Genomic DNA, 23082 nt, shown 5'->3' on the forward strand with positions numbered 1-23082 from the left:
AAGGGAAAGCTAGGCTTTTATGGCTGTTTCAGAGTGATGCTTTCTGAAGACTGCGGAAGACCTAAAATTTGTTTATTGAAAAACTCAGTTTTCAGAAGTCCTAAAGCTCGGCTGACCCCTTCAATATTTTATTTTATATATTTTTAGAGAGAGTCGAAGGGAAGGGGAGAGACAGACAGACAGAGACATCAAAGTGAGAGAAACACATGGATTGGTTGCCTCTCTCATGTGGCCTGACTGGACCGGGATCAAGCCTGCAGCTGAGGTACATGCCCTTGACTGGGAATCAAACCCAAGATCCTTCAGTCTGCAGGCCAATGCTCTAGCCACTGAGTCAAACCAGCTGGGGCTTGTCAATGTTTTATATTCAAGTAAATTTAATTGTTAAGATTTCCTCCCCCCCATCGTGGTGGACTTTTTTAGTAAAGCTGGAAAATCAGGAGACTCATAGGACAAACACAGGAATTTCCCATCCCAAAAAAATTCGGGATGTCCCTAATTGAAACAATCTACTGAAGATTGTCTCAAATTTGCAATTAGTCCTTTCTTTCTCAGCCTAAATGTCTGATTTGTGTGGAAAAGTTATCAAAAGAAACCCCATTTCTCAGTAGGCTATGTTGGTCAACTGACCACAGAACATTAACACACAGAGAAAGATCTAGACTTCTTAAAGCAACTGGAAGTGCAAATTAAGAAACCAGGCTCATTGACACTGAGTGGCGATTATTATGATCTTTGAACGCATTATAATCTGGCCACTTGTATGTCTGTATGTAAGTATGTATATTAGAGGCCCAGTGCATGAATTCATGCATGGGTGGGGTCCGGCCAGCCTGGCCAGGGGGAGGGGACATGGATGGTTGGCCGGCCAGCCTGATGGTCGAATCCTATATAATAAAAGGCTAATATGCAAGTTGAGGGGGCAATTTGCATATTAGCCTTTTATTATATGGGATATACACTGAGTGGCCAAATTATTATGCGTTCAGAGATCATCATAATCTGGCCACTCAGTGTATGAGATGGATTAGAACATTTTTAGATAGAGCTCAACCAGCTAGTGACAGGGTTACATGATTAACAAGTAAACCTAAGATGCCCCTCTTAGTAGAATCACACGTTAGCAGTCTGCCAGGAAATTGTCTACACTATATTTGAAACCCAGGAGGTAAAAATAGGAAAGGGGCTACTGTCAATTATTGCTATTAGGAGATAGTGTGGACAGGTCAAAGGACATCAAGATGACATTAACCCAGAAGACTATTGAATCAAAGAATTTTCATTTTACATTGATGCTTCTCTGGATGTTAATTAACTGTCTTGGTTCATAGAATTAGTTAGAAACCCTGAAGAGAAATGCAAAAACCATTGAGAAAACTAAAGTTGAAATATTCAAAGTGATACATATTTTGAAAGATTGTGGGAACTGCATAAGTCTGTGGACTGGTGCTGTTTTTGTGATGGCAGGAAGTTTATGTCTGGAATTTGTTCTGAAAACACCAAGATTCATTCACCGAGGAGCCCTTACCTTATAAAGCTTGCCTGTAGCCCGCAGGTGTGGGTCAGTGGTTGAACGTCGACCTTTGAATCAGGAGGTTAGGGTTCGATTCCCGGTATGGATACATGCCTGCATTGCAGGCTTGATCCCTGGTGGAGTGTGTGCAGGAGACAGTCAATCAGTGATTCTCTCTCATCATTGATGTTTCTCTCTCTCTCTTTCCCTCTCCCTTCCTCTCTGAAATCAATAGAAATATACACTGAGTGGCCAGATTATAATTATCTCTGAACTTATAATAGCCTGGCCACTCAGTGTGTGTGTGTGTGTGTGTGTGTGTGTGTGTGTGTGTGTGTGTGTTTTACAGGCCCAGTGCATGAATTTGTGCATGGGTAGGGTACGGCTAGCCTGGCCAGGGGGAGGGGACATGGGTGGCTATCCAGCCTGCCTGCTGGTTGAACTCCTGGTCCAGGGGACAATTTGCATATTAGCCTTTTATTACATAGGATGTACACTGAGTACATAATAATCTGGCCACTCAGTGTATATATTTTTTAAAAGTTGCCTATAGGTTTAATGTCCACTGCAAATGATACGAGGTGAATTTAATTAAATTCAAAGCACCACCCACCTGCATGTCAGCTTTCTGTGAAGCAGTGGGATCAGTACATCCTTCTCTATTGCTTTAAACCACATGTGTCAAACACAAGGCCCTCGGGCCAAATCCGTCCCGCCAGGCCTTGCAATGTGGCCCGCATCGCGCTGTCATCACTGCACTCCGCTGCGTTTCCATCACAATGACAGTTTATGACTGTTCAGTAAACCATTCGGCCCGTGATTTAGGCTGGATTTTAGATTTTGGCCCCTTCTCTGATTGAGTTCGACACCCCTACTTTAAACCTAAGTGTGTAAGGATTTGGTAAAAGATTTATGAGCCAAAAGAAGTTTCAGCATTTTTTTGTGAACGATTATCCTTTTGCAGATTGCTTACTGGTTTAAACAAATGGCTTTTTGAGCACATGAATAAAATTATATAAAAATTTTTATGATGCTAAAAAATATGTAAAGGTGTACTGACAAGGTTGCTTTTTTTTTTTTAAGTACAATGACAAGGTTTATGGATTTGAAGCTAAACTTCAACTTAGAAGCAGTAAGATCAAGTATGGCTCCCTGGGTGATGGTTAGTTAGCATTAGAAGCTGAATACTAAAAAACGACTTATTAAGATGAGTGGAGTAATGTCTGTGTCTACTTAGGGGGAAAGCTTCATGATTATTTTTTAAATACTCAAAATGAAAATTTTCTGTTGGATTCAAAACTTATGAGCATTCATTGCAAGAAATTTCAACATTACATTTGACTGAAAGAAAAGAAAAAGACATTAGATTTAAAGAAGGATCCCTTTGAAGCACAAAATTCAAAGACTATGAATTATCCAAAGTTGCTTTTTGATGATAAAGTTTTACTAATTAAAAACATACTATTCAAAAAATAGAAAAAGAAAGAAAGAGGGGGGGGGAGGGGGGGGGAGGGAGGGAGGAAGGGAGGGAGGGAGGGAGGAAGGAAAAATACTATTTGACCATTTGCTGCCACCTGCTTAATGTAAAGCAGTTTCCTGTTGTTGGTAACTACCAAGAGATAGAAGGGATCATGTAGCTATTTCAGGCATAAAACCTAGGTCTCTGCCTGGCCATGGCAAGAACAAGTGAGTTATCAAAGGGAGGTGAAAAGAGGAGGCACGAACAAACAATTGTTCTATTTCTCTGGAAAGATTGGTATCATCAGCCATATTCAACACTAGAAACTACATCTGCTGCTTCAAAAATGGTACTTGATGACTCGAAAGCTCATGCCTTTGAGGTGAACTTTGCTGACTTGCGGAACTATGCATCTATGTTTCAGACATTCAGGCTAATTATTGAGGGCATTGGGGCAAATTGTGCCTGAGCATCCTCCATGGAATGAATCTTACCTTCAACAATATGCCTTCCAAGGAATGGCAGGCCATGATGGAAGCTTATATCCATGTCAAAACTGGTCATTTTAATTTATTTGGTGTGTGTGTGTGTGTGTGTGTGTGTGTGTGTGTGTGTTTACCAAGAAACAAAATAACTTGATGTAGAAGATTTATGCTCAGTACCAAGTGATTTACCAGTCACGATAAAAATGACCATAAATGAATTTTAAATGGCCATAAAATCAATCATGGCCATCATGACCAAAGTCTCAGAAGAATGTTGACCATTACTAATTTGCATGAGGGAATAAAAAAGTTATAGTTCCAGCCAAAACCGGTTTGGCTCAGTGGATAGAGTGTCGGTCTGCGGATTGAAGGGTCCCAGGTTTGATTCCGGTCAAGGACATGTACACTGGTAGCGAGCACATTTCCGGTAGGGGGTGTGCAGGAGGCAGCTGGTCGATGTTTCTCTTTCGTTGACGTTTCTAGCTCTCTATCCCTCTCCCTTCCTCTCTGTGAAAAATCAATAAAATATATATATTTTTTTAAAGTTATAGTTCCAGAAGTGAGGCAAGTGTTCTATGAGAAAATTTCAAAGTTGTAATCAAATTTTGTAAATTCCCTAAAACTTTACATTTTTGTTTTTCTTACCAATTTGTACAATATCAAGAAAATGTTAGGATTTTCTTTTCATCAAACCCCAGTACCCCTAAATTAAATCCTCTTCAGTTCACTCCAGTGTGCCATACACATATTTCACCTTCTCTGTGTGGTGGGTTACTAATGCCCCAGCACATTACATCGAGTCACATTGCATAGACACACTAGCATACACAGCTAGATACATGTACACAGGCACATACACACATGGAGATTCAAATTTGCATTCCCATTCAGACTTATATGAGCTGATAAGTGCAGTGAAGTGCTCGCACATACTTACACCCTTCCATAGAAATATAGGCCTAGGCAGAGACACGGTCACCATTCACATGGACACACATGCAGACACATACACCTACAAATCAAATCGTATGGACCCACACGCTGTCAAACGCAGTCATGAATGCATAGAACCGACATTCAGACACAGGCAAGTCCTACTCACATCCTCCAGATCCAGGCTTTTCTCCACCTTATGCTCTTACACTAAAGGATTAAAACCCACTCTCTTATACAAACCCTGCCCTCCCACACATACACACAACACAGTATAAAAATCAGCCCTGGCACATATGTGCACAGTACAGACATACTTGCACATACATGCACATTGCTAAGGCTTACTGCTACATACACAGAAGCAGGAAGGCATGGGGAGCAGTGCAGACTCATGCATTTACACCCACTGAGCCACTGATGCTTATAAACACAGAAAGGAACAAACACTCTGATGCACACACCCATTCACACCTACACATACATTCACACAACACAGATATACGTATCCTATCACATGGCCAGATAGGCACAAATCTTTTACACACACACACACACACACACACACACACACACACCCTACATCATCACATATAAGCATGGATACCAATATTCTTACATTTACAGACACAACAGAGATTCACAAGTACACATTTACATCCTAACCACTACAAACGTGTTTACATATTCAGATCAAAAGATACTCTCATACATACACACACACATATGCAGGCACATCAGCAATGAAGGTAACACCTGCACTCACATGGACACAACACTGCCACAAATACAGGTATGTGCACTCATACACCAGATGTCTGTGCACTGACCCCTGCCATTATCCTACTAGACACACACTTCCTTCCTCATACATCCACAGTTGTAAACACACACTGGGACACATAAAATACAAACCTAGTTTTATGTACAAACACTCATATATACACAGGATCTGCTCATTCTGTCATAGATGCACATTGATTCAGATGTAGCAAATGTACACACAGAAACAATCCCATTCACACTCCCAGGTGGACACATAATGTTACTTACACATCAGCACATGTAATAATTACAGCACAGGATAACACCTTATTTGGCACAGAGGACTCGTTATGTGCCAGGCATTGTCCTAAGCACTTTTCAAATATTAACACACCCAATCCTCCCCCTTGGAGACAGGCTGTATTATTACCCTTACTTACAAATAAGAAACTGGAGCTTAGTTGAGGTTCGGTGACTTGCCCAAAGCTGCACAGCTAAAAAATGGCAGAACTAGGATTCAAACCCAGAGTCTGGCTCCAGAGACCTTGCAGATTCAACTTATTCTTGTGAAGAAATGCATTCACCTCACGCACATATACACACACCATCCTAGTATAAGCATGTGCACACACAAGCCATGTACCAACATGCTCAGGTACAGATGTACACACATACACATGTATGTGGTCACTAACACTCCAGCAGAGGTATAGATGCCTTAGGAAAGATGCACACACACACACACACACACACACACACACACTCCCATACTATCAAACACACAAAACACCCAGATATACCACCCACACAGCATCCAGATAAGTCCACACTCACATACAGATACACCTGCATCCTCAGGTACTTCCCCACCCAAATACACCAAACTCTTATACAAACTAACCATATTTGCTCACAAGCACACCCCCTGACCTAGTTATGCTCACACTCACACACCCTGCACAGATTTAGCTATACACTCTCTTTCACATTCCCAGATAACCTGATCTCTTTCTTGTACGCCATCCAGAGAGAACCCCACACATCCTGTTTAAATATACCCATCTCATACACCCTGATCCAGCTAGGTGCACATTCTCTTTCTCACACACACTATTCACATGCACTCCCTTTCACACACACACTCAACACTGACACAGCTACACTCTTGCACACATCCCATCTCAACATACCCACTCTTATACACATACACACCTCAAATACACCTAGGTACAGGCACTCCACCCAGATACAGCCACACTTAAACAAACTCCAAACTCAGTATATCCACACTCTCACATACAACATTAAGATACACTTGCATGCTCCCCCCAACCCAGAGCCCTCATATCTGCCCCAAGCACACCTACAATCTCTTACAGACATTATCAAGACACACCCAGCCGAAACTGGTTTGGCTCAGTGGATAGAATGTCAGCCTGTGAACTGAAGGGTCCCAGGTTCAATTCCAGTCAAGGGCATGTACCTTGGTTGCGGGATGTGAAAGAGGCAGCTGATCAATGTTTCTCTCTCATCGATGTTTCTAACTCTCTATCCCTCTCCCTTCCTCTCTGTAAAAAAATAAAAAAAATAAAGACACACCCAAAATGAGAAACACGCCATTCAAAGACACTACACTTATACACACCCCACCCAGATACTCACATTCACAAATTCCCAACCCAAATAAATCCACACACAAATACCCACCTACATATAATCCAGAAACACCTACTCACACACAAATCCTATCCCTATACATCCAGACTTTCTCATGCTCTTTCTCTGGCTCTTTCGTTGTCTCTCTGTTTCTGTCTGTCTTTCTCTCACCCCTCCCCAAACACAGCTCCAGTCATATGGCTCTACCCAGATCCATCCACCCTCTCACACACCATCCAGATTCCTCCCATATGGACCATTGAGATATAATCACTCCCCACACACATCATCTAGATACATCCCACTGTCTAGATCACATGTGTCAAACACAAGGCCCGCGGGCCAAATCCGTCCCACCAGGCCTTGCAATGTGGCCCGCACCGCGCTGTCATCACTGCACTCCGCTGCGTTTCCATCACAATGACAGTTTATGACTGTTCAGTAAACCATTCGGCCCGCGCTTTAGGCTGGATTTTAGATTTTGGCCCCTTCTCTGATTGAGTTTGACACCCCTAGTCTAGATACATCTGCATTCACACACACATCCCACTGAGATACATCCAACTCTCATACATGCCATCCAGGTGCACCTCTCCAGACACTCCACTGCCTAGATACATCCAACACTCTCAACCCCTCAATGCCACCCACACACACTCCAAACACAAGCTTCCCACCCAGATATGCCCTCAAACTCTCTTTCACACACACCATCCAGTTATACACACACTCACATACATACCCAAGTACATACACACCCAGATACAAAATCAAAGCTCTCACAGCAAGCCATGTACATTACCTTAGCAAACACTCTGCCACCCAAACATACCTGTGTTCTCAACCACCTGTCATCCAGATACACTCACATTCAAGCACGTTCCCTCAAAACACACCCACATACTATCTCACACATAGCTCAGATGTACCCCCCCATCATCCACTCACACCCCAGATACACCCACTCACACCCCAGTATACCCACACTCACTCCAACCCAATTAAACCCAAACACTTACACCCCATCCAGATACACTCACACACTCCTCCTACCAAACACATCTGTGCTCTCAGACCCCCACCACACTCAGAAACACCTACTCTCTTACACATACACACAATCCAGATCCTCCTCCTCCTCTTAATCACCATCATCTAGAATACTCATAGTCCATACACACAATGCAGTTACACCCATATTCTCTCAATACACCCCCACACACCATCCATAGTACCCTCCAATTATATACACATTCACATACGCCCCCATCCTCACCAAGATGTGCCCAAATTCTCTCTCTAACACACATCCACCTTCTAGATATACTACATCATACACTTTTCCATTGCCTAGCTACACTTGTGCTCTCACCCACCTACACACCATCCAGGTATGCTCTCACTTGAATTTCCCATCCTGTTACACCCATACTCTCTCATACACATATTCTACCCAGAAATACCCACATCTTCTTACACATACAACACAGATATATCCACATACACATCATTCAGCTACTCCCACTCTCTCTTGCATCATCCAGATACATCCATCCTCACGTACCCCACAAATATACACATCCTTACACATGTTCCCACCCAGCCACACCCTATCTCTTAGTCATATAATACTCTACCCAAATAGGCTGATACTCTCATAGTACCTCACAAACACACCATTTATGTACATCCACACGCACACTCATCCTTCCCAAATAAAGGTTTCCCCTCTATCCAAAACTAGAGCATTCCTATGAAACCTTTTGTAAGCCAAAAATGGTGTAAAGTCAGAAGTACCTCCCACTTTCTGAAAGTTTGTGTTATGCCACTTTGCTTTTATGATAAAAGCTATTACCTTACTAAAATAGGTCTTGCATGAAAGGAAAATGGCTTAATGAGAACATTTGGAAAGCGGGGTATACCTGTATACTCAAATATCACACATATACACTCTAACCAGAAACCCCAAGGCTCTCTTACATACACACAATGCAAATACTTTCTCTCTTCCTCTCCTTCTGCCTCCCTGCTTTCCCCAGATATACTTTCACTTATACATACACATTCACATTCACATCTAGATTTCTACCTGGATGGCACAATTTGGGTGCTCTTTGTGAAAATCATTTATATAGACAAGTATATTCACACACATTCATGCATGAGTGTACTTACACATATAAATACCCAGGTGTGTACATGCTTGTCAATGAGATGATGTATTCATATACAAACATTCTAACACACATAGACTTATACACACAACTGAGCATATCCACATGTACACCTGTGAGCATATCCACATGCACACAAACTTGTACAGCATTCATTTCTCTATGTACACAATCAGACATGGAGACCTAAATATACTTAAAAAACACACAAAAATAACAGATGTGCACACCGTGTATGGTCCCACATGTTCATACATCCATATGAGAAGTATGTAAACAAAAGAAGATTCATTTACACTTTTCCAGATAGACTTGGACACAAAGGTATGTCCACACACTTGCACACAGGGAAGAACAATCACATATTCACACATACTTGTACATCTGCAAAAGAAGAATTGGTGACACTCATCACGACACACACATGCTAAGTCGTCCTCATACACACAAACACACTTATAGGCCAATAGTGACATGGACACACATTCATTTACACTGTTCCAAAACATATATTCTAGAACAAATGATGGTATATAAGCACAACACACATATGCAAATAGAACTGTGAAAACTGGTACATTCACATATTTGTACATTCAGCTAGGTACACACACAGGCATATTCACACACATGCATATACTTAGATGTGTATGGACACAGGAAACGTGCATGGACACAGAAAATATTTAATGTACAAAATATTCACTCAAATGCACACACAGCCACATGCTCACACGTACTAACATAGACACATATATACAGTCAGTCACATATCCACATTTACACTTAGAAAGTCAAACAAAACATGAGACATGTGCACTCAAGTGTTATGAAATGTAGTTATTCAAGCATACCACAATCAGACATGCATTCTCACATAACAGCGTACCCACAAACAATGAGACATATATACAAATTCATCTATTCACCTTGCACACAGTCTTTTGTGCATATACATACAGGTGTACACCTCCCCCAGCCCTACCCACACATATATATAGTCAAATGTGCACAAACAAAATATATTTCCATGCACAAAACATGTATTCACACACTCTCCCTTACCCACACAATTAGCTCTCATTATACTAATGTGGCCATCTACACTAACATCTCCCCAATCAGATGTAAACCCATAGAGCTGTCTACAAACAAAATGTACTAAAGCATGCCCATAGACATATATACAATTAAAAATATTGGAGAATCCACATGGATATTCACATACATACATATGAGGCCTACTCATACATATACATGGCAGACACACCCATATAGAAGCACACACATATCCAACCATACATGCATGGACATATACACATGCCTTACACTCACAAACATACCATTTAGATGCACCTACACACATATGCACACATGGGCACATACAGATAAACACAATCAGATACAACTAGGCATTCACCTGTTTGGACATGTAGTCCCAGGCATTCTGAAACCCTCACACTCACACACGCACACTCAAAGACAAATTGATGCCACACACATACAACCAGACATTCAACAGGCTTATTGACTCAGAGCAACACGCCCTCATCCAGACTCAGAATGAAACATGCCCATTTGCTTACCCAGACAGACATGCAAAGTCATACCCATTCCCCTATACACACACACACAAGCCTACCCAAACATGCACACAATTGCACACACCTTCACGTGGCCTGCTCACAGATACAGACTCATACACATTCACAGTGCTCATGAATAGACACACAAACACTAACAGACTGCACACAGCCATATTTTCAGTTGCACATACACACCCACACTGAGGGCCAGATGCCTCTGGACCGCAAGCTGGGTCCTTTCCCTTCTGCACCAAATGCATCTTCAGAAAAGTCTACTCTAGACCTCAAAGCCCCACCCTTCCCTGCCCCCACCTAGGGCATTTTCTGGGCCTCAGGCTTTCCCATCCTCCTCCTCCCCAGCCTTGAGGACCCTTCTCCAGCCACCACCCAGTGTTCCCCCACATCTCCACACCCAGAAAACCAGCCAGAAGATCCCACTGTTTCCCCAGCCCAGGCTCTAGGTTAGCAACTCTCTGGGTCTCATCCCCCACAGGTCTGACTGCTGCATGGGCCACACCCCAGCTCTACCCAAAGCCCTGAGATCTCAGAAGCTTCAGCCTTGTCTATAGGCCATGCCAACCACTGACCACAGGCCAAACTCTTGCCAAGTCTCCCCTCAACAGGGAGACGCATACATCACCAGGGCCAGGAATGCTGCAGGCTGCAAGCCAGGCCTCTGCTAGATCATAGCGGGGAGGGGGCAGCTCAAGCCTGTGTGTGTGTGTGTGTGTGTGTGTGTGTGTGTGTTTATGCAAAGACAGGGGACAGGGCATGTGCAAGAAAAAAGGAACCTGGAATGGGGTGGGGACAGGAGGCAAAAAGCTTTGCCCACAGCCACCACTGATCACTCCCTACAAATGAGGAGCTATAACAAGCTGATCTGCCTCCACTCTACTACTCCCCATATGCCTACCTGCTGCCCTCTCCAGATCTCTACCAAGACCCTGGAGAAGAGGTGTCAGTGTCTCCCCTGAACAATCAATAACAACAGTAATCATGAATAATCAGCAACAGTATTGACTATGAGCTTTGCTGGCAATGTTTCAGAGCCACTTCTATACACATCTTTTCTTTCCATGCACCAACTCAGTTAGTCACTGCACACACCCATGATGGAAGGATTACCAGTCTCATTGTCAGATGGGAAAGCTGGGGTTTAATAAGGGGTGCGCTTTCACTAAAGTTGCAGTTTGGGGAAGTGCCCCCTGGAGAATCCATACTCTCCATGTACCAGGCTTTCTTGCCCCTCCAGACATAGAGAACACTGGTCACCATGCACAAGGCTATCAGATCTTGGGGTCCCAGACACAACATGCATGTCTGAAACAAAGACAGACAGCCTTGTGATGGAGGCTGGGGTCCGCCCTGTGGGGACAACCACCCTGTGTCTGGCCCCTGCAGGTGGATGTGTGGTGTGGTCCTTGTGCCCACAGAGCCATCAGACAGCCTAGGGCCTGGAAATGCTCCCCACCCCCACCTCACCTTCCTTTTAGCCCTACAGTGTGGCTTCCTCCCCCTATCTTGGGAATCGCAGCAATATTTTCGGTAGTGAGTGAGCAAAAGTCTACTACCTGTGGGGAGAAACAGGGGGGAAAGGGAAGGAAGGAATGGACGGAGGGAGAGAAGTAGAAAAGGAGTGGGGGGTGATCTAGGCTGGGAGCAGCTTCTCTATCATGTCTACCCACTTGCCTGCTCACACAGACACACACCCTGCATGCAGGCCACGGAAGCTGGAGGAGAGTAGAAGAGGAGGGAGAGGGAGAGGCAGCAGCTGCAGGAGGCTGAGCTGCTCAGGGTGCAGGCATTGTGAGGAAAGCACCACCGGCTCCCAGGCATGCCTTCCACAGCTAGCACACAAGGAAATGTTAGCACAGCTTCTTGTCCGAATGCGACCATGATGATAATGGACCCCGTGCGGGGGAAACAGGTGGTGGTACCCTTTCTCATGGGACATTTGGGATTGGGAAAGATGAGGATGGCTAGAGGAATCTCCAGGCTTGGGTGTCCAAGTAGCCCTTATGATGGAGCAGAAAGATAGAGAGAGAGAGAGACTAGAGACAGAGAGAGAGACAGAGAGCATGCAGTGATGGAGACTCCGAAATCTGTGTGGGGAGACAGAAGAGAAGACCCAGCCCCCATCCTTGGTGGAAGGATGCTGACTACTTACCTGGGCTCCTCTCAGCAGGGCTGTCTTGGAATCCAGGGAGGGAGCTCAAGCTGTCTCGCCCAGGATAAATCACATCCCAGGCCACATTGTGGGACCCTCCGTGATCTGGCGGCCACTGACACTCCTGCTTCTGTTGCCGTGGATACAGCTGGGCTGGTCTAAATCGCAGACATCAGGGGAAGCAGGCACCGGCGGGGTGCACTGAGCAGGGCTGGGGGTGTTGGGGAACACCAGGTGGGCAACACACAGCCTTGGGGTGCCCAGCTAGCTGGCAGGTGGGGGTCCGGGCAGGTGCTTCCCCCACTGCACACTCCCACCCCCATCTTCATGCCACCGCCAAGCTGGGAGGGGGCCAGCGCTGGCCCCTGCTGCCCGTCTGCCCGTCTGGCTGCCGGTCCCTCCGCCCCCCCCCAACCCCCCCTGTCTGCCTGCTGGCCGCCGCCTTTTGTCCTCAGAAGACACAGTCCCCGCGGAGCCTCTGCCAAGCCTCTAGCAGATGCTCAGGGTCCGGGGCTCCTCCCTGGGAGCACTTGGGCCATGGCCTGGGAGAGCCCCAGGTTGAGGGGGCTCTCATCCAGGTTCCCCCTGCTCCCTGGGCCTGGCGGGGATGGGGAAGAGGTGCAGGTCCACAGCCAGAGGCAGCAGCAAAGGTGGTGTTGGGGAGGGGATGGACGCCAGAAAGGGGGTTGGGGTGGAGAGAGAGGCTGGCCTGAGAGCTGTGTCCCGGGTTTCAGATCCGGGTTGAGGAGGGTGGCTCAGAGCATCCGAGGGGGGGTCCTGATGCAAAACGGGGGCACCACGGGCCTGCCGGAGGGACCCTCCAGGTCCGGGAACCACCGCGGCGCCCACAAATCCAGGTTCTAGGATTCCGGGACACTCAGCCTGAATAGAGCATCAACCGGGAGCCCAGGGCCCTCAGCTGGACCCCATTCTGGCTGTCCGTCCCCCCTCTCCTCGATTTGCAAGGTCCCTACCTCAGGGGCGGGCGGAGTAGGGAGGAGGGAGGGAGGCAAGGAGAGAGAAGGAGGGAAGGAGGGAGGCTGAGCCGACAGGGAGACTCCCAGCCGCCAGCCTGGTCCTCCCTGGGGCGGGGCGGGGAGTGGGGGGGGGGGGGGCTGGGGAGGCCGGGAGCAGCCTGCTGGCTGGCTGGCCGACTGGGTGGGGATGCTGGCGTGGTGGCTGTGCTGCCAGGACAATAGCTGGCTGGGGAAGTCAGACTGGGCTTTTCTGAGATGCTCGAGAGAGGCATGCGTGGAGGTGGGGAGAGGTACCTAAGAGGCTGATGAGAGAGGAACTGAGGAACTCTCTCGGGCCTACAAGTGCAGAGGAGACAGGGGTGGGGTTCTGGGGTTGGGGTGTGGAAGTTTTCCAAAGGCGTGGGGATGGGAGGGATGCTGAGAGCTCTGAGAGGTGGGGTGGGTAACCTTATTTAGAATGGGTTCTATGGGCATTTTCCCAGCCAAGACCTGCAGGTGGGCTGGGGGTGGGGGTGGGGTGGGGTGGGCAGGGCAGGGAATGCTGCCCAGCTCTGTACAACCCCTCTCAGGAAATCTCCGGTGCCACCCTTACCTTCTTGGCACCCGTACCTAAGTCCATGCTCCAGGACAGCAGAACGGGGCAGGTGAAGAGACAGCCTGGTAGGCAGAGATTTGAAGACAAGGAAAATATTTCCGACCTGAATGGACTAAATTGGGACCAAATGATGCCACAGTGGATCCCCTAATAGCTTTCAAGAATCCCAATTCTCTCAATATAAGCAATTTTACTTCCTTTCTCCCCCCACCCATTGGTTCACCCACTTTTTAAACATGCTTTATGCTAGGCTCCAAGGTGGTTACTGACAAACAGAAACCCTGCTTTGCTACCCAACTGTGGTCCTGCAGCCCAACTGCATCTAAATCCCTTGGAGGTCCCCAGGCCTACCTCCTAGAGGTACTCATCTAGCAGGTTTGGGATAAAACCCTATTTTGACAAGGTCCTCAGGTAGTAGCGTTTATGCCCACTGAAGTTTGGACACCATACTTGGAGGAGGGGGGAAACCAATGAGTCCAAGATAAATTCACAATGGAAATTAACATTTATTTTGAATTGGCAGTTAATCAAAATATTATGTCTGAAAGCCTGTGGATACTCCTCCGGCTGTGCTTAGAGAGACATTTATAGGCTTATACTTATATATTATTATTTAAAAATATATATGTTTTTATCGATTTTTAGATAGAGAGTAAGGGAGAGGGAGAGATAGAAATATCGATGAGAGCCGAAGCCGGTTTGGCTCAGTGGTAGAGCGTCAGTCTGCGGACTGAAGGGTCCCAGGTTCGATTCCGGTCAAGGGCATGTACATTGGTTGCGGGCACATCCCCAGTAGGGAGTGTGCAAGAGGCACCTGGTCGATGTTTCTCTCTCATCGATGTTTCTAGCTCTCTATTTCTCTCTCCCTTCCTCTCTGTAAAAAATCAATAAAATATATTTAAAAAAAAAAAAAGAAGAAGAAGAAGAAATATCTATGAGAGAGAATTAGTGATTGGTTGCCTCACGCACGCCCTCTATTGGGGATTGAGCCTGCAACCCAGTCATGTACCCTGACCAGGAATCAAACTGAGAACCTTTCGGTGCATGGGACGATGTTCAAGCCACACTGGCTGGGCTCTACATTATTTTTTATATGAAAATCCATCTCAAGAAGTTAGAAACAACAAATTAAACTTAAAAAAAGTAGAGGAGAAAAAATATCAGAGATAAGAACAGAAATCAATGAAACAGAAAAACAGAACTATAGCAGAGAGACTCAGCAAAGCTAAATGTTTTTCTTTGAAAAAAGAAAAAAAGAAAAAAAAGATAAATGCCTGAGACTGATCCAGAAAAAAAAATATGTAGAAAGCACATAACTAGTATGAGAAACACTACAGGGATACTGCGATACAGGTCACAGATACATTAAAATACATGAAGACAGTATTAAGAAAAACTTTATACCTTCCATTTTGAAAATTTTGATAAAATGGCCGAAACCTGTTTGGCTCAGTGGATAGAGCGTCGGTCTGTGGACTGAAAGGTCCCGGGTTCGATTCCGGTCAAGGGCATGTACATTGGTTGTGGGCACATCTCCGGTGGGGGGTGTGCAAGAGGCAGCTGGTCGGTGTTTCTCTCTCATGGACATTTCTAGCTCTCTATCTCTCTCCCTTCCTCTCTGTAAAAAATCAATAAAATATATATATTTTAAATTTTTTTGATAAAATGGGGGAAATGCAATTCACTAAAACATAAGAAAAAAAATCAGAACAGTCCTATAACTATTAAGTTATTATTGAATTTATATTAAAAAGTTTTCCACAAAGAAACATCCAGAGGCTGTCAATGGTGCACTCTACAAAATATTTAAAGAAAAAGATAACACCAATTTTCTAATTTTGCACAAAATTTTCCAGGGAGTTGGAGAAAAATTATGCGATCAACAGGTGCAAAAAACGCATCATGACAAAAAAAATTAGCAAACTTAAACTTGCAATAAATATATGGGAAAGTCCTTAATGTAACATACATTATCTACAAAAAAAACCCCTATAGCAAATATCATATTTAGTGGGTAAATGTTGAATGCTTTTCATTTAAGATTGGAAATGAGGCCAGGATGCCCACTATAATGACTTTTATTTAAATTATACTAGAAGTCCTGGCTAGTGCACTAAAGCAAGAAAAATAACTTAAAGATATGATGATTAGAAAGGAAGATATAAACATTCAACTTCATTTGTAGGCAATGAAATATGATATAAAATCACACTCACTAGAGTGACTAAAAAGGAAAAGATAATGCTGAATGTGGGTGAGAATGTGGAGTGGTTGGAACTCTCATACAATGCTGATGAGATTATAAATTTTAAAAATATATATTTTATTGGTTTTTTTACAGAGAGGAAGAGAGAGGGATAGAGAGCCAGAAACAACGATGAAAGAGAATCATCGATCAGCCGCCTCCTGCACACTCCCTACTGGGGATGTGCCTGCAACCAAGGTACATGCCCTTGACAGGAATCAAACCTGGGACCCTTCAGTCCTCAGACCGACGCTCTATCCACTGAGCAAAACCGGCTTCGGCGAGATTATAAATTGATATAACCTTTTTTTTTTTAATATGTTTTATTGATTTTTCTTACAGAGAGGAAGGGAGAGAGATAGAGAGCTAGAAATGTCCATGAGAGAGAAACATTGACCAGCTGCCTCTTGCACATCCCCTACCGGGGATATGCCCGCAACCAATGTACATGCCCTTGACCGGAATCGAACCTGGGACCTTTTAGTCCGCAGGCTGACGCTTTACCACTGAGCCAAACCGGTTTCGGCTGATATAACCTTTTGGGAGCTGTTCAGCTATATCTACAAAAGGTGACCATATATACGCCTCATAACCCAGCAGTCCTACTCCTAGGTATATGCCCAACAGAAAGCTATGCCTATCAAAACATATGCAATAATGTTCATAAAAGCATTGTTTGTAATAGTCCAAACTGGAAATGACCCAAATGCTATCAACAGAAGAATGCTAAATAAGTTTTGGTATAGTTACATAGTGGAATACTAAACATTGACTAGGAGAAATGCCTCACAACCACATACAACCATAAGGATGAATTCCATAAATATTGTACTGAGCAAGATAAACCAGACACAGAAGAGCACATACTATATATTTCCACTGAGGTAAATTTCTAGACCAGGTAAAACTAATCTAGGGTGATACACATCAGAATTGTCATTGGGGTCTGAGTAGAAGGTCTAAGAGACTTTCCAGAATGCCGGAAATGTTCTGTTTCTTGATTTTTGAAAATTTTGATAAAATGGGGAGAATGTAATTCACTAAAACATAAGAAAATTTAAATCAGAACGGTCCTATAACTATTAAGTTGTTGAATTTATAATTAAAAAGTTTTCCACAAGGAAACCACTAGAGCAGCGGTGCTTAATCTGTGGGTCGCAACCCCTTCAGGGGTCAAATGACCCTTTCAAAAGGGTTGCCTAAGACATCCTGCATATCAGATCTTTACATTATGATGCATAACAATAGCAAAATGACAGTTATGAAGTAGCATCCAAAATAATTTTATGGTTGGGGGTCACCACAACGTGAGGAACTGTATTAAAGGGTTGCGGCATTAGGAAGGCTGAGAACCACTGGGCTAGAGGCTGTCAATGGTGCATTCTACAAAATATTTAAAGAAAAAGATAACACTGATTTTCTAATTTTGCACAAAAATTTCCAGGGAGTTGGAGGAAAATGATGCTATCATTTCAACAGGTGGTTACTTAGTAACAATTCATTGAGAGCTGTGCGCTTAGGCCTGGTGTACTTTTCTTTGTGTGTATTATACTGCAAGAAAAAAAATGTTTTAATGAAAATGTCAAATAAGTAAATTGTTTCATCCTAACGGGAGGCAAAAGTGGCAACTGGGAGCTGTGGGAGCTTAGGGATTCAGGGGCCATGTGGGCAGAGGTAGGGGGAAGTGGGAGGGAATTGCAAGATGTTTAAGAGGCAATGCAGTGTAATGGTTAAGAACATGGACTCTGGCTCCAGGTTGCTTTGGTTTTTAATCCATCCCTCTTCCTCTCCTTTCCACTCAAGTTCCTTCTCTATTAAATGAGGTCATAATAGTGCTTACAGTAGAGAGCTGTGAGGATATATGAGGTAATCTTTGTAAAGTGTTCATAATAATGTCAAGCCATATAATGAGTACCAGGCACATCTTGATTAAATAAAAATGATGCCTACGTGAGTGAAACAGCTCATACAAAAGCTTGGGGGTGGGGTGAGGGTTCCAGAAAGCCAGATGTTTCTGGCAATTTGTTGTGGCCTGAGGGAGGCACGCTCCTCCGGTGCAGGCCAGACCCTAAATGACAGGCTCAGGATCTCAGGCTATTTTTCTATAGTTGAGACTCCTGTTATTCTTGGTTTACCCTCAGTTAGCTTCCAACCCACGTCCTTCTAAAGCTCCTGGGAGAAAGGATTGCTCTGGTGAGAACCTTGGGATGGCAAGGAGTAGCAATGAGGAAGGGAGGGCAGCAGAGGCCAGCTAGACTCAAGCCGTTCACCCCACCCTCCTCTCTGAAGCAAGCTTCTTCTCTTGACAGGAGGAAGAAAGGGTTCTGGGAAAAGGCTTGTCTCTATGAGATATGCACAATGAAACCAATAGGCAGAGCTGCAGCAGGAGGAGAGGGGGGAAACTGAGTCGTGCATTTGTAGCCACAGTCCCTTATTTTGTTTTTGTTTTTAATATATTTTGTATTGATTTCAGAGAGGAAGAGAGAGGGAGAGAGATAGAAACATCAATGATGAGAGAGAATCATTGATCGGCTGCCTCCTGCATGCCCACCACCACCACTGGGGATCAAGCCCGCAACCCAGGCATGTGCCCTTGACTGGAATCGAACCCGGGACCCTTCAGTCCACAGGCAGACGCTCTATCCACTGAGCCAAACTAGCTAGGGCAGTCCCTTATTTTGAACCAACATTCTAGAAATGGGAAATCCTTGGTTCCCTTTTGCCTCTGCCCCTCTATTTACCCCCCTGTACAGTGGGGAGATGAGCCCATTTAGAGGATTTTAAAAGTTCCTTATTTCTTCCTGTTTCTTTCTCTGAAATGACAGTACTGCACCACCTTTGTGAGGCTACTGTGTTCTACTTAACCAGTCCAGGTTGCACTGCATTGGGAGAAAGAGTGCCACGTTTTAGCATTCAATTAGTCTTAAAAAAAAACAAAACAAACAAAAAAAAAACAGAACATTTTCAAGTGTGAAATGTAATATACAGATAGAAATGTGCATAAGTTTTATACATGCAGATTCACAAATAATTCACAAATAAACTATATACCCATGTAACCACTGTCCAGCTTGTAACTGGAACACAAGTTCAGCTGCCTGCCACCACAAAAACCAAACTCATGAGACAGATGCTAGAGAAAAAGGAAAGAGATTTCTTCAAATGTTGGACACCCGAGGAATGGGGAACTCTTGTCCAAAAGCTCCTCTCCACATGTTGGTGCAGACAGAGGATTTTATGAGAAGGGAGAGGGAAAACAGAACAAAGAAATCAAGGGGAGGGGTTGAGAGGTTCTCTATGTGCAGGCCAGCACAATCCTTTCTGATAAGGATCTCAAGTGGTGGTCTGCTATGCATCATCCTGGTCTTTGACATTCTGGTTTTATGGTTGAAGATCAGCAATTCTCTTAGAGCTGGGATGACTAAAGGTCAGAGTCTGTATTTTCCAAAGTTAATTCCTAGGATTCTTATACAAAATGCTGTTTATCTACAAGCTTCGTATTACTCTCAGTAAGCATTTGCAGAAAAAATATCAAAAGATGGCTGGGTGGGTTACAATTCTCTGCTGTCACAAGCTCAAGAAATAGGTGTTAACAATATCCAGAAGCTCATAGATTAAATATTCTTTTTTAAATATTTTTATTGATTTTTTTACAGAGAAGAAGAGAGAGGGATAGAGAGTTAAAAACATCGATGAGAGAGAATCATCATCGATCAGCTGCCTCTTGCACACCCCCTACTGAGGATGTGCCTGCAACCAAGGTACATGCCCTTGACCAGAATCGAACCTGGGACCTTTCATCCGCAGGCCAACGCTCTATCCACTGAGCCAAACCGGTTTCGTCAGATTAAATATTCTTTTATTTAAAAAACAAAACAAAAGACTACATTTCGATCATAATGCATGTCCCAGATTGGTGTCTCAACAGCTGAGAATGTTTAGTACACTTCTCACCCATGTTTAACTGTCCTAGTTACTGAATCTAAACAAGGCTTTTACTTTAAGCTTGAATAAAAATGCTTCTTTCCAACTTATTCTGGAATTTTTCTTAGTCGGCCCTGTCATTCTCTCAACAAACTATTTTTTTTATTATGAACATTTCAAACACACAAAGCAGAGAGTAGTAGCATGAACAAACACATCCACCACCACCATGATTGGACAAGAAATAAGATTCCACCATGTTTGTTTCATCAATTCCATTTTTCCTTTTGTTGCAGTATTTCAAAGCAAATCCCAGTCACCATATTGTGTTCCTATATAATTAAACATGCATTTCTTAAAAAGAACATCTATAATAAAAAAATAATAATATGCTAATTAGACCAGACGTCTTCCAGACATCATTCTGGACTTCCTTCCTTATGAAGCTGTGGCCGGAGGGAAGCCAGTCTGGGTCCCAAGTGCCTGCCAGCGGCTGGAGAAGGGAAGCCCAGGTCCCTGGTGCCAGAATGAAGCTGGTGCCGGCAACCAGGGAAGGAAGGCCTACTCTTGCACAGATTTTTGTGCATTGGGCCTCTAGTAATTTAATAAAGCCACTATGACATTACACTTAAGCATTATTATGTCTAATAATGTCCTTGGTAATGTTTAATAATAAGCAAGTCCACAATTACCCAGTTGTCCTCATAATTATTGATAAATGTCCTTTTTACACACACACACACACACACACACACACACACACATATGAAAATGCTAATTGACCATACATTCGCTATGCCCACAGCCAATCAGAGTGAGTATGCAAATCAGCCCAACAAAGATGGTGGTTAATTTGCATAAGCTGAGAGAGGAGTGAAGATTGAAGACAGCATAAAAGGAAGAGGGCGGAAAAGCAGAAAGCGAAGGTGGCTGCCAGAGGGAAAGCGAGGGCGGGGCTGCCGTTTGCAGGAATCTTTCTGCAACGGGATATATATATATATATGTGTGTGTGTGTGTGTGTGTGTGTGTATATTGCATTGTTTGATGTCTGTTAAGGGTCCCTTAATCTAGAGCAGGTCCTTTCTTCTCAGTTTTGGTGTCATGCCCTTGACTTGTTGCAGTTATGCAAGAACTCATCTCCTGAATTTGTCTGTTTGCTCCCTTGTATCATTTAACATGTTCTTTACTCCCCATCTTTCCTGGATATGGAAGTTAGTGCTGAGGACTCTATTGCATTCAAGTTATTTATTTATTTATTTATTTATTTATTTATTTATGTGTGGACATGTGTATGTATTGTATGTATTTTTCAAGAACACTTCAAAGGTGGTGCTGTGACCTTCCTATTTCATCACACCAGGAAGCATATAATATCTTGTGGTTCTGTTGTGTGTGTGTGTGTTTTTTAAATATATTTTTATTGATTTTTTACAGAGAGGAAGAGAGAGGGATAGAGACCCAGAAACATCGATGAGAGAGAATCATTGATCAGCTGCCTCTTGCACACCCCCTACCGGGGATGTGCCTGCAACCAAGGTACATGCCCTTGACCAGAATCGAACCTGGGACCTTTCAGTCCGAAGGCCGACGCTCTCTCCACTGAGCCAAACCGGTTTCGGCGGTTCTGTTTTTAATGATGTTAAGATTCATCACTGTGTTACGGTGATAATTTCCTGATCCCTTCATGGAAAATTTCCCCATATACCTTTCATCTATTGATGATTATTTCCTGAATCAGTTATTTTATTAGGACTTGCAAAGTAGTAATTTTTCTAAAATTTTTATCACTTTCCTACATTTATTAACCAGAATTCTTATGTAAGTAAAAGCTTTCCTTCATCAATTCAGGCTATCCAAAATACAATTCACACCGGGAAGACAAGGTAAAGATATAATGCTGTCATTACAGATGCCAATATTAGAGGATTAAATTGATGCTCTATGGGTCTAAAGTTTCAAATGAGGTTCTTCTTGTTCTTGGTGTCATTATGAACTCATGGATTTTTGTTTAATTTTTGTTTTTTTAAATCCTTACCTGAGGATATGTTTCCATTGATTTTTAGAGAGAGGGGAAGACAGAGAAAAATATCAATGTGTCTCTCACATCAATGGGTTGCCTCCCGCACAAGCCCCAACCAGGACCCGGGCCGGGGAGGAGCCTGCAACAGAGGTACGTACCTTTGACAGGAATTGTACCTGGGACCCTTGTGTCCGCAGGCCGGTGCTCTATCCATTGAGCAAAACCGGCTAGGGCTATATATACTTCTACATAATACTTATACTTTGCATTCTCCCTTTCTGACTCAGAGTTAGTGGACTGGATATGCTGTTTTATACTTTCCGCAAGCGTCTATCGAGTGCTTATTATGTTCCCAGCACTGTGCTAAGGTACTCAGGCAAGAGCAATTCCACTTATCACCATGTTCTAGTGTGTTTTTCGGCATTACAGTTAATTAGGGCTGCTGCTCTTATCTCTGTCTCTCAGGAGACAGTGCTCCTGGGTGTCGCTTCAGTGCAAGTTATCTATCTCCCTCTATCTTGCAGTGAGCACTGACAGTGACAAACACTTGTCCCTCAGCATGTCAAAAGAATAAACATATTTT

The 23082-nt window shown here is 43.8% G+C and overlaps 1 protein-coding gene across 1 annotated transcript in view; it reads right to left on the bottom strand.

The window, feature by feature from the left end:
• Positions 1-13693, bottom strand: part of GPR173 (G protein-coupled receptor 173) — a 25258-nt gene extending 11565 nt beyond the window's left edge. Inside the window, exon 1 of the mRNA XM_036436180.2 lies at positions 12739-13693. The gene's annotated coding sequence lies outside the window, so the exon portion shown is untranslated. The remainder of the gene's footprint in view (positions 1-12738) is intronic.
• Positions 13694-23082: the final 9389 nt, after the last annotated feature.

This window comes from Pipistrellus kuhlii, unplaced genomic scaffold, assembly GCF_014108245.1.
Source record: "Pipistrellus kuhlii isolate mPipKuh1 unplaced genomic scaffold, mPipKuh1.p scaffold_m20_p_130, whole genome shotgun sequence".
Classification (NCBI taxonomy): Eukaryota; Metazoa; Chordata; class Mammalia; order Chiroptera; family Vespertilionidae; genus Pipistrellus; species Pipistrellus kuhlii.